Source organism: Bufo gargarizans, chromosome 6 (assembly GCF_014858855.1).
Source record: "Bufo gargarizans isolate SCDJY-AF-19 chromosome 6, ASM1485885v1, whole genome shotgun sequence".
Taxonomy (NCBI): Eukaryota; Metazoa; Chordata; class Amphibia; order Anura; family Bufonidae; genus Bufo; species Bufo gargarizans.
In genome coordinates, this window is record NC_058085.1 from 2,541,040 (window position 1) to 2,555,010 (window position 13,971).

Here is a 13,971-nt window from a genome sequence, read left to right on the forward strand (position 1 = left end):
GCTTCACAGTGAATCCCATGACACAGCAGCTCTGACACCAAGACCTGTAGCCCTTATCTCTGAACCCCTGAAATCTAATAAACACACAGTTAAACTAATTTATTATAATAAACATAGGAATTGAATTATAATGGAGTTCAGAGATAAGGGCTATGTACACAGATGTAGTAGAGTTAACACACAAGCTTTGAGAGACCTGTTAGCTAAACTAAATGCGTTAATCAAACACCTTCAATTGCTTTGAAATGGCTTTTGTTTCAAGATAACACAATGAGTTAAGAAATTTGAGTTAAGAGTTTGTGTGTTAACCTGGCTACATCTGTATACTGTTTTTCCTTGCTAGCTGAAACAAGCTCAATAGAAAGTACATACATCCAAAGCTAATAGAGACAATGCTTGGTTGAACATTTATGCATCCTTGTTTTAGCAATAGGCAGAGGTCTTAGCACCTATCTCTTGCATCCTCTTTACTAAGTGGTGTGAAAAAAAGCTTTTTTTGTGAAATGTGGCAGATGAACTTGAAGCATAGCTTTGCGGGATAACTTCCCCCCCCCCCCCCCTTCCCCAGATATTAAGATTAGTGTTGAGCGCAAATATTCAAATTATGAATATTTATCTCAAATATCGCAACTTCAAAAATTTGCAAACATTTTGAATACAGTGCTATATTGAATATTCTGAATTTTTTAACATGTGAAAACGTGATTCCTCCCTGCTTCTTGCTTGTGGGCCAATACTAATATATAGCACTATATCGAATATATTTGTTTTTTAGACTATTCGTAATATTCTAATACAAGAATATATAGCAATATAGTGAATATTCAAAAAAAACAATGTAGAGCAATTTAGCTAATATAGTGCTATAATCTTCTTTGTCTAATAGTTGCAATTTTTTTCTCATCTGAAGTTCAGTTTGGAAAAAAATTACAACTATTAGACAAAGAAGATTATAGCACTATATTAGCTAGATTGCTATACATTCGTTTTTTACAAATATTCGCTATATTATTATATATTCTTGTTTTAGAATATTATGAATATTCGAAATAGCTAATATATAGCACTATATAGAATATATTTGTTTTTTAGAACATTTGTCTTTTTTTTCCATCTGAAGTCATGATTTCTCCGTGCTTAAGTTAAATCATGACTTCAGATGGAAAAAAAAGACGAATATTCTAAAAAACAAATATATACCGCTAAAATTCTATAGTGCTATATATTTGTTTTTGAACCACGTCTGTATTGATCATGTAATATTTGCATATTGCACGATCATTACCTTGCTGATTTTTGGAGCAAAAAATGTCGAATATAACGAATATTTGAATTAGTACATATTTGACAAATATTCTACAAAATATTCGCAAAATATAGTGAATTCGAATATGACCCTGCCGCTTATCGCTAATTAAGATGAGGTTCGTTTATCAGCATTGGTGTTTCTGGTGAGGGTTCAACATACCACGAGAATAGAATCATAGAGACTTGTGGAAAGGGGTTGTAATGTTTCTTATTGAAGATAAACAGTGATGCATGAAGGTTTATTTTTCAGGTATGGAAAAAAGTATGTAAAATAGCTTGTCTGGTATAATTTAGTTTGGGCCTATACTAGGTCCATGCTCAGGCATTTTTTTTAATATTATGTATAAACTTGATGGCCCAAGTGTGAAAAGAGATATATTCACGCATAAAAGTAATTTGCCCTAGATAAATGAAATGTTAAAATAAGAAATCAAAATATCCTTACAAATGAAATTGTCCAGCTTTATACTGATCTGGAAACTGCATTTTTGAAGCCCGTGGTTCATCTTTTTTATATTAAATAAAACAAAAATGTAATAATTTACTTCTAATACTGGCTGATTAATAACAAAATTCTGCAATCAGTAAAACTGATTAAATAATTATATATTTTCTTGTCAGAAAAATGCATTTTGGTCCAGGTTACAAAGAGAAGGTTACAAAGAGAACCCTAGTGGCAAAACAATTACATTTTAATGAGTGTGAACATGCTCTGAATGTTGTCAATTCTACTTGTGACCTTGGTCATTTCATTTGTGCTTAAGAAGACAGAACCGTGATTTTACAAGCTCATGGATTTCTAGAAATATATACAACTTGCATACAGTACATTGTCAGCACAGTAAAGGAAGAAATTGTCATTAATGTTGGGTACATTAATGTTGAAGCAACACGGTTGTTGTAAAGACTGTAACATTTTAAATGTGAAACACAGCTGAATTAATAAAGTAAAAACCACTAGAAAAACTGTTTAGTGTTTAATGACCAGAATTCGTGGAACAGTAAGCCAAACTGAATTGATGAATATAATTCACGGTTACTTTGTAACAAAGCATACATATCTGTAAAACATGCAAATTCACACACTACAGATGACCACAAAGTGAAACTTTACTTTGCCCCAAAAAACATTGATGGATTTATTAAGACTGGCATTTCATATACCAGTTTTATCCATGCTTAATTGCAGTAAAATGTGCTAAATGTACAGTATAAACTCTTACATACATTACAACTTAACCAAACATCGTTGGTGCAATGCAAGTGTATGGATCATGCACTGAACCCACTCCAAACATGGTGAATGCTGGCTATGTAAGACAGTCGGCACCCCGCTGCAATGACCGGGATCAAAGATAAGGCCAATCCCAGTTATTAAACCTCTCAGATGTTGCAGTCAATAGTGACTGCAGCAGTTAGAATGGGAGGGCCCTCTCTGTTCACGATTAGAGCCCCTGTGGCCAGGGCCGTTTGAAGGAATTTGGGGGCCCCAAGCAAAATAGACATGGAGGCCCCCCCCCCCTCCACGCCCTCCCCACCTTACGCACACAAAGCCTACAGGAACCACAGTATAGTCATACAGTTTAAGTTCACCCACACTTTATATAAATAAAAAAGGTTTACAGTGCAAATACTGTGGATGGCACTGTTTAGGGGGGATCTGTGGATGGCACTGTTTAGGGGGGAGATCTGTGGATGGCACTGTTTAGGGGAGGTCTGTGGATGGCACTGTTTAGGGGAGGGGGGATCTGTGGATGGCACTGTTTAGGGGGGATCTGTGGATGGCACTGTTTAGGGGGGAGATCTGTGGGTGGCACTGTTTAGGGGAGGGGGGATCTGTGGATGGCACTGTTTAGGGGAGGGGGATCTGTGGATGGCACTGTAGGGGGATCTGTGGATGGCACTGTTTAGGGGGGATCTGTGGATGGCACTGTTTAGGGGGGATCTGTGGATGGCACTGTTTAGGGGGGAGATCTGTGGGTGGCACTGTTTAGGGGGGAGATCTGTGGATGGCACTGTTTAGGGGAGGGGGGATCTGTGGATGGCACTGTTTAGGGGAGGGGGATCTGTGGATGGCACTGTTTAGGGGAGGGGGATCTGTGGATGGCACTGTAGGGGGATCTGTGGATGGCACTGTTTAGGGGGGATCTGCGGATGGCACTGTTTAGGGGGGATCTGTGGATGGAACTGTTTAGGGGGGATCTGTGGATGGCACTGTTTAGGGGGGAGATCTGTGGGTGGCACTGTTTAGGGGGGAGATCTGTGGATGGCACTGTTTAGGGGAGGGGGGATCTGTGGATGGCACTGTAGGGGGATCTGTGGATGGCACTGTTTAGGGGAGGGGGGATCTGTGGATGGCACTGTAGGGGGATCTGTGGATGGCACTGTTTAGGGGAGGGGGGATCTGTGGATGGCACTGCCATCCACAGATCCCCCTACAGTGCCATCCACAGATCCCCCTCCGCGACGCTCACAGCAGTATATTTATAAACTAATCAGTAACTACTTTAACTTTATTCATTGCTCATTGCTGAGCTCTTAACTTGGATTATTTGGATATCTCTTACTTTGTCTTCGCTCCGGTAACTAACAGCAGGCAGTGCAGGCGGCGCTCACTCACTGACGTCACGCGCGTGCGCCGCCTAGTGGGAGGAGCAGGCGCCTGACGTCAGTGACAGTGAGTGAGCGCCGCTGCCTGCTGTTAGTTACCGGAGCGAAGACAAAGTAAGAGATATCCAAATAATCCAAGTTAAGAGCTCAGCAATGAGCAATGAATAAAGTTAAAGTAGTTACTGATTGGTTTAAAATATACTGCTGTGAGCGGCGTGGCCCTGTATATTCTAACCCCCAGGCAAGCGTCCCCGTCACCATGGGAACGCCTGGGGGTTAGAATATACCATCAAATCTTCTGAGTTACTCTGTTTGGCCCCGTCCAGCCAGGGCCCCAACCAGCTCGGGGCCCCAAGCAATTGCTTGTTTTGCCTGTCCCTTAGCGACGGGCCTGCCTGTGGCTCCAATTGATTGCTATGACAGTCTAGGGCCTTGTAAAGGTTCCCAGTGCTGCTGTAGTGAGCTGCTTGCAAAGCCATGCCCAAGACACTGCCTGAGAGGCAGCCTATCAGAATCCCATAGACTGTAATTGCATTCTATCATTCTATTGCAGTCTATGGTAAAAACGATCAGGCGATCACATGCATATCCCTAAGGGGACTAAAAATTACAATAAAAATGGTTCCAAATGTTTATAAAAAGTGTAACATATAAAAAATTCTAACTGCGCCCTTTCTCGATTTTGCATTTAAAAATAAACATTGAAATATTAACATAATTGGTATTGCCACTTGCAAGCTTTCCCTCTCTACAGTCGTTACACTCTTATATGGCTATGCACCAAAAAACAAAACAAAAAAATTTCTCACAGAGGGCAAAATGAAAACATTAAAATAGGTTTTGTCCTGAAAGGGTTACAAGGCATACACCTCTCCACAAAGTTGGTACCTTTTTGTTCTTTTATCAGGCAGTGAAATCTCCGCCTGCTATGATCTAACCACTTTTCTTGTCACTACTTTAGGCTGGGTTCACACCTGAGCATATTCGATAAGCGCTGTTTACAGGCATTTTTATCGGGTGTTTTTGAGGTGTATTTTGGGACGTTTTTGTATTTTGGAAACGCGCACCGTATGCGCGTTCTTGCTATTGACCACAGAGGTGTACAATGAAAAACAGAGGTGTTACGCGCGACAATACGCCCCAAAGAAGCTCCTGTACTTCTTGGGGCGTAGGGCGTTTTACAGCGCGTTCGTACACGCTGTAAAACGCTCAGGTGAGAACCATGCCCATAGGGAAACATTGTTTTTTGGCTATTGAGCGTTTTACAGCGCGTAGGAACGCGCTGTAAAACGCTCAGATGTGAACCTAGCCTAAAAGTTTTAATGAAGTGAAAAGTTACAAGTTATGGAGCAGATATGATATGTAGAGTTAAGAGAAATTCTCAAAACTTCATTTCAGCGGCTCCACCGAATTTCACGAAGAAATTGGCTTTGTGACGAATTACTTCATCATGAAGCTCATTTCTTTGTGAGTAAGATAAGATGCCTTTATTGTCACTGTACAATGCAATGTAATACAATGTATAATACAATGAAATGTTGTTTGGAGCAATCCTAGATGCCATGGACAGAGGAACAAGAACTGACATTTAAACTAAAGCATTACACTAGAAAAAAAAAAAAAACATTGCACTAGAAGGCATTACTATTCACAGTTCACAGCATATATATACATATATAGCAAGAGCAAAGTAGGAAGTGTATATGAGTATATATACACACTGATTCATGGGGTCATGAATGCAGCAGTCACTTTCAGTCTGTGGTAGTTTCTATCCTAGGAAGGGGCAATAATCTCAGAGTATTTAGGAGACTGATTGCTTTGGGGTAAAAGCTGTTCTTCAGCCTAGTGGTGCGGGCATGTAGGGCTCTAAGATGCCTACCAGAGGGTAGGGGAATGAAAAGGCTGTGGCCAGGGTGAGTAGTGGGCACAATGACGAGGAAGGGAGATTGTGCTGCCCTCCATTATTGAACCCCTCAAATGCCATGTCCATTGCTGATTGTGGCATCTGAGATGGCCATTGAAGGCAGTCAGGGGTTAGTCAATAAAAAAAAAAAGATATTAAATACTCACCTCATCCATTTGATCGTAAAGAGCAGGTGTGGTCATCTTGCTTGATCCAGCGCAAAATCTTGTAGGGTGCGTGATGATTCAGAGTGGTAATGGCCAGCGTGGTGATGTCATACATCACTGTGCATGAGATTTTGCGCAGGATCTTCAATCAAGATGGCTGAAGAGGACTCTGCATGCAAATAGATGAGGTTAGTGTGATTTTTTTTAACACCATTTTACGTAAAATTGATTATGTAACCATGAAGCATGAGGTAATTCGGCTTTGTGACAAATCAAAATTTCCCTGAAATTCAGATCGAAGTCCACTTCATGAACTTTGATTCCCTCAACACTAATGATATGCACAATAATTTGACTTTTTAACACCACAAAAAAAAAAATTCCCACGCAACTTGATAAAATCCTTATTGCAGATGCGTCCACTCTTACCATTGAATTTAGTTAACCACTTCAGCCCCGCTAGGTGAAACCCCCTTCATGACCAGGCCACTTTTTACACTTCGGCACTACACTCCTTTCACCGTTTATCGCTCGGTCATGCAACTTACCACCCAAATGAATTTTACCTCCTTTTCTTCTCACTAATGGAGCTTTCATTTGGTGGTATTTTATTGCTGCTGACATTTTTACTTTTTTTGTTATTAATCAAAATATAACGATTTTTTTGCAAAAAAATGACATTTTTCACTTTCAGCTGTGAAATTTTGCAAAAAAAACGACATTCATATATAAATTTTTCGCTAAATTTGTAGTTCTACATGTCTCTGATAAAAAAAAAATGTTTGGGCAAAAAAAAAAATGGTTTGGGTAAAAGTTATAGCATTTACAAACTATGGTACAAAAATGTGAATTTCCGCTTTTTGAAACGGCTCTGATTTTCTGAGCATCTGTCATGTTTCCTGAGGTTCTACAATGCCCAAACAGTATAACTACCCCACAAATGACCCCATTTCGGAAAGTAGACACCCTAAGGTATTCGCTGATGGGCATAGTGAGTTCATAGAACTTTTTATTTTTTGTCACAAGTTAGCGGAAAATGATGATGATTTTTTATTATTTTTTTTTCTTACAAAGTCTCATATTCCACTAACTTGCGACAAAAAATAAAAAATTCTAGGAACTCGCCATGCCCCTCACAGAATACCTTGGGGTGTCTTCTTTCCAAAATGGGGTCACTTGTGGCGTAGTTATACTGCCCTGGCAATTTAGGGGCCCAAATGTGTGAGAAGAACTTTGCAATCAAAATGTGTAAGAAATGACCGGTGAAATCCGAAAGGTGCACTTTGGAATATGCGCCCCTTTGCCCACCTTGGCAGCAAAAAAGTGTCACACATGTGGTATCGCCGTACTCAGGAGAAGTTGGGGAATGTGTTTTGGGGTGTCATTTTACATATACCCATGCTGGGTGAGAGAAATATCTTGGCAAAAGACAACTTTTCCCATTTTTTTATACAAAGTTGGCATTTGACCAAGATATTTTTCTCACCCAGCATGGGTTTATGTAAAATGACACCCCAAAACACATTCCCCAACTTCTTCTGAGTACGGCGATACCAGATGTGTCACACTTTTTTGCTGCCAAGGTGGGCAAAGGGGCACATATTCCAAAGTGCACCTTTCGGATTTTGCAGGGCATTTTTTACACATTTTGATTGCAAGGTACTTCTCACACATTTGGGCCCCTAAATTGCCAGGGCAGTATAACTACGCCACAAGTGACCCCATTTTGGAAAGAAGACACCCCAAGGTATTCCGTGAAGGGCACGGCGAGTTCCTAGAATTTTTTATTTTTTGTCACAAGTTAGCGGAAAATGATGATTTTTTTTTTTTTCTCTTTTTTCCTTACAAAGTCTCATATTCCACTAACTTGCGACAAAAAATAAAAAATTCTAGGAACTCGCCATGCCCCTCACGGAATACCTTGGGGTGTCTTCTTTCCAAAATGGGGTCACTTGTGGCGTAGTTATACTGCCCTGGCAATTTAGGGGCCCATATGTGTGAGAAGTACTTTGCAATCAAAATCTGTAAAAAATGACCGGTGAAATACGAAAGGTGCACTTTGGAATATGCGCCCCTTTGCCCACCTTGGCATCAAAAAAGTGTGACACATCTGGTATCGCCGTACTCAGGAGAAGTTGGGGAATGTGTTTTGGGGTGTCATTTTACATATACCCATGCTGGGTGAGAGAAATATCTTGGCAAACAACAACTTTTCCCATTTTTTTATACAAAGTTGGCATTTGACCAAGATATTTTTCTCACCCAGCATGGGTATATGTAAAATGACACCCCAAAACACATTCCCCAACTTCTCCTGAGTACGGCGATACCAGATGTGTCACACTTTTTTGATGCCAAGGTGGGCAAAGGGGCGCATATTCCAAAGTGCACCTTTCGTATTTCACCGGTCACTTTTTACAGATTTTGATTGCAAAGTACTTCTCACACATATGGGCCCCTAAATTGCCAGGGCAGTATAACTACGCCACAAGTGACCCCATTTTGGAAAGAAGACACCCCAAGGTATTCCGTGAAGGGCACGGCGAGTGCCTAGAATTTTTTATTTTTTGTCACAAGTTAGCGGAAAATGATGATTTTTTTTTTTTCTCTTTTTTCCTTACAAAGTCTCATATTCCACTAACTTGCGACAAAAAATAAAAATTCTAGGAACTCGCCATGCCCCTCACGGAATACCTTGGGGTGTCTTCTTTCCAAAATGGGGTCACTTGTGGCGTAGTTATACTGCCCTGGCAATTTAGGGGCCCATATGTGTGAGAAGTACTTTGCAATCAAAATCTGTAAAAAAATGACCGGTGAAATACGAAAGGTGCACTTTGGAATATGCGCCCCTTTGCCCACCTTGGCATCAAAAAAGTGTCACACATCTGGTATCGCCGTACTCAGGAGAAGTTGGGGAATGTGTTTTGGGATGTCATTTTACATATACCCATGCTGGGTGAGAGAAATATCTTGGCAAACGACAACTTTTCCCATTTTTTTTATACAAAGTTGGCATTTGACCAAGATATTTTTCTCACCCAGCATGGGTATATGTAAAATGACACCCCAAAACACATTCCCCAACTTCTTCTGAGTACGGCGATACCAGATGTGTCACACTTTTTTGCAGCCTAGATGCGCAAAGGGGCCCAAATTCCTTTTAGGAGGGCATTTTTAGACATTTGGATCCCAGACTTCTTCTCACGCTTTAGGGCCCCTAAAAAGCCAGGGCAGTATAAATACCCCACATGTGACCCCACTTTGGAAAGAAGACACCCCAAGGTATCCAATGAGGGGCCTGGCAAGTTCATAGAATTTTTTTTTTTTTCGCATAAGTTAGCGGAAATTGATTTTTTTTTGTTTTTTCTCACAAAGTCTCACTTTCCGCTAACTTAGGACAAAAATTTCAATCTTTCATGGACTCAATATGCCCCTCAGCAAATACCTTGGGGTGTCTTCTTTCCAAAATGGGGTCAGTTGTGGGGTGTTTGTACTGCCCTGGCATTTGAGGGTCTCCGCAATCATTACATGTATGGCCAGCATTAGGAGTTTCTGCTATTCTCCTTATATTGAGCATACAGGTAATGAGATTTTTTTTTCCGTTCAGCCTCTGGGCTGAAAGAAAAAAATGAACGGCACAGATTTCTTCATTCGCATCGATCAATGTGGATGAAAAAATCTCTGCCAAAAAAAAAAAATGGAGGGGAAAGGCGTCTGCCAGGACATAGGAGCTCCGCCCTACATCCATACCCACTTAGCTCGTATGCCCTGGCAAACCAGATTTCTCCATTCGCATCAATCGATGTGGATGAATAAATCATTGCCGGGATTTTTTTTTTTTTATATATATATATATATATACAAAATGCTTGCCAAAGCATAGGAACGCCGCCTCCTCCTCAGCTCGTATGCCTTGGCAAACGTATCTGTCACTGCAGAGGAGAAAATCCCGTCTTGCAGCGCCGCATACACCGACTTGCGTGTAATCTGACAGCAGCGCAATGCTTCTGTCAGAATGCACATCGGTGCTGCAGCTAGTAGATCGGTTGGTCCACCTGGAAGGTAAAAAGACAAAAAAAAAAAAAAAAGAAAAAACCAGGCCACAACGCAATAATTTTATTAACTTTGGAACAGAACATGTAACTTTAACTTTTGGAACTAAACATTAACCTGTTTGCTTACCTGTTTTTTTGTTTTTTTTTGTTTTTTTTGTTTTTTTACCTTTATAGAACAAACCTCTCCTTCCCCATGGGTCAATGTGCAAAGCGCAAATCGCCCAAAGATGTGGCGAAGTGCGTTATGCACTTTGTCCCATGTGAAAGGAGACGTTTGCAGCAGCTGTGAGTGAATGGGCCCTAATAGCCCTGTGTGCCTATCCTGGTGAGATGTGATCCCTATGCTAGGTGTACCTGTGTGTGGTACTTTCGGAAACACTCCCCTAAGCATAGGGCAGGGTGGTCGGGACAGTCAGGACAGAAATAACGGGTGTCACGCCTTATTCCACTCCTGCTACAGAAACGACATTTTTTTCGGGGTGGCGGTCGGTTTGAGGTACCAGCAACGACACTGGGGAAGTGTCGCTCGTGTAGACGGCTAACTACACTGGTGGATGGGGCCACGGAACCTCCTGGATACAGGAGGTTCGCGATGATCTCTTCCTGAAATTTGAGGAAGGATCCAGTTCTCCCAGCCTTACTGTAGAGAACAAAACTATTGTACAGAGCCAATTGAATTAAATATACAGACACTTTCTTATACCAGCGTCTGGTGCGTCGGGAAACTAAATACGGAGCCAACATCTGGTCATTGAAGTCGACCCCTCCCATGTGGAGGTTATAGTCGTGGACTGAGAGGGGCTTTTCAATGACACGGGTTGCTCGCTCAATTTGGATTGTCGTGTCTGCGTGAATGGAGGAGAGCATGTAAACGTCACGCGTGTCTCTCCATTTCACCGCGAGCAGTTCTTCGTTACACAGTGCGGCCCTCTGCCCCCTTGCAAGACGGGTGGTAACGAGCCGTTGGGGGAAGCCCGCGCGACTAGTTCGCGCGGTACCACAGGCGCCAATCCGTTCTAGAAACAAATGCCTAAAGAGGGCCACACTTGTGTAAAAATTGTCCACATAAAGATGGTACCCCTTGCCGAATAAGGGTGACACCAAGTCCCAAACTGTCTTCCCACTGCTCCCCAGGTAGTCAGGGCAACCGACCGGCTCCAGGGTCTGATCTTTTCCCTCATAGACCCGAAATTTGTGGGTATAGCCTGTGGCCCTTTCACAGAGCTTATACAATTTGACCCCATACCGGGCGCGCTTGCTTGGGATGTATTGTTTGAAGCCAAGGCGCCCGGTAAAATGTATTAGGGACTCGTCTATGCAGATGTTTTGCTCAGGGGTATACAAATCTGCAAATTTCTGGTTGAAATGGTCTATGAGGGGCCGAATTTTGTGGAGCCGGTCAAAAGCAGGGTGGCCCCTGGGACGGGAGGCGGTGTTGTCGCTAAAGTGCAGGAAACGCAGGATGACCTCAAATCGTGTCCTGGACATAGCAGCAGAGAACATGGGCATGTGATGAATTGGGTTCGTGGACCAATATGACCGCAATTCATGTTTTTTTGTCAGGCCCATGTTGAGGAGGAGGCCCAGAAAAGTTTTAAATTCGGAAACTTGGACTGGTTTCCACCGGAAAGGCTGGGCATAAAAGCTTTCCGGGTTAGCGGTGATAAATTGTGTGGCATACCGGTTTGTCTCTGCCACGACTAAGTCTAAAAGCTCCGCAGTCAAGAACAGCTCAAAAAATCCCAGGGCCGAACCGATCTGAGCCGTCTCAACCCGAACTCCAGACTGGGCGGTGAAAGGGAAAACTACGGGTGCGGCGGAAGTTGGGGACTGCCAATCAGGGTTTGCCAGCACCTCTGGGATTCTAGGGGCTCTACGGGCACGTCTTTGCGGTGGCTGCGACGGGGTCACTACTGCACGTGCCACCGTACCAGCTTCAACTGCCCTTCTGGTGCTCGCTACTTCACCAGGTTGTACGGCAGTGCTGGTACTAGGTCCAGGAAGGGCTGGGCTGCTGGTGTATGCCTCACCACGTAATCCGACAGCACCAGCCCCACTCTGCTGCTCTTGAAGCGGATCCTGCGCAACCTGCGGTCTAGCGACACGGGGCCGGGTACGCCTGGTGCTATCAGGGACCTCAGCCTCCTCGTCCGAACTTTGGGTCAGAGAGCCACTGCTTTCTACAGGTTCGTATTCTGACCCGCTGGATTCATCAGATGAGGGTTCCCACTCCTCATCCGACTGGGTCAGAAGCCTGTAGGCCTCTTCAGAGGAATACCCCCTGTTTGACATGTGGGCAACTAAATTTAGGGGTATTCCCTGAGACTACCCAAGAAAAAAAAAGCAAGCCTGTCTTACAAAGGGGAGGCTAGCGAAGTACCGGAGGCTGCTGCGGTTGATAAAAAATATCAAAACTGATTTTTTTATCGCCGCAGTGCGTGTAAAGTGAATGTGCAGTGATCAAAAAAAAATATTTTTTTGTCACTGCGGTGGGGCGGGTGTGGGCGAACGCACGTGTGGGCGACCGATCAGGCCTGATCGGGCAAACACTGCGTTTTGGGTGGAGGGCGAACTAAAGTGACACTAGTACTATTATAGATCTGACCGTGATCAGTTTTGATCACTTTCAGATACTATAAAAGTACAAATGCTGATTAGCGATACGCTAATCAGCGAATAACGGACTGCGGTGCGGTGGGCTGGGCGCTAACTGATCGCTAACTACCTAACCAAGGGACCTAAACTATACCTAAAACCTAACGGTCAATAACAGTGAAAAAAAAAAGTGACAGTTTGCACTGATCACTTTTTTCCTTTCACTAGTGATTGACAGGGGGGGATAAAAGGGGTGATCAAAGGGTTAATTGGGGTGATCTGGGGGCTAAATGTGGTGTGGTGGGTACTCACAGTAAAGATGTGCTCCTCTGCTCCTCTGCTGGAACCAACCGACCAAAAGAAGGAGCAGAGGAGCACAGCAGCCATATAACCCCATCATATTTACTAATATGTGGGGTTATATGGCTGCTGATTGGATTTTTTAAAAATCAGCAGCCTGCCAGCCAATGATCGTGGCCGGCAGGCTGCTGACGAAATAGTCTTCTGCGAAATGCCGGCCCGCGATGCGCATGCGCGGGCCGGCTGTGACGTAATCTCGCGTCTCGCGAGAGGACGCGCCGATGCGTCCAGGAGGAACTAAACAACCACCTCCCGGACGCATCGGTGCGTACAGCGGTCGGGAGGTGGTTAAGGACTCCAGTCCTGTAAAATCTCTCCCACAGCATTTAAATTTTTGTCAATTTTGTCCAGGTACAGTATGTTTTATTTTTCGAGAATTTATCTCCATAGACTTCTCTAAAGAACTTCAAGAATGTTCAGTACAGAATGTTACAAAATAAACAACCCACCAAAAAAGTGTGTAACATATGCCACAAAAATTATTGAAATGCAGGGAATTTCTACATGCATGTTAAAATGCAGTATAAAGTTGTGCGTTAAAGAGGTTGTAAAGTGTCATGATCTGGCCCACTTCCCCAAACACTTTACTAGAGAGGAACAAATTGATTCTAAACTAATTAGATTTGTTATGAATATCACAAAAAATATATCCGCTAAACAAATCTGAAGCTTTTGCGATTCAGTTTGGACAAATCATGCATAAACAGCACCCAGCGCCATTTTACTGTGAATAATCTCATGGAAAATCATGAAGAAGGAAGATGTTCAAATTGGCTCTAAAGCTGACAGATAGCTTGAATCATCCAATAAGGGGTAACATTCAGAAAGATTCTTTGCTGAAAATGTCTGACCTGGAAAAGTGTCTTCTGATATTGTCCATAATCTAGCTATACTAAGGACATTATAGGGACATAATAGTGAGCTATAACTAGGTAGATTTTAGAGAAATATTTAGAGGAAGCTTTGAGGG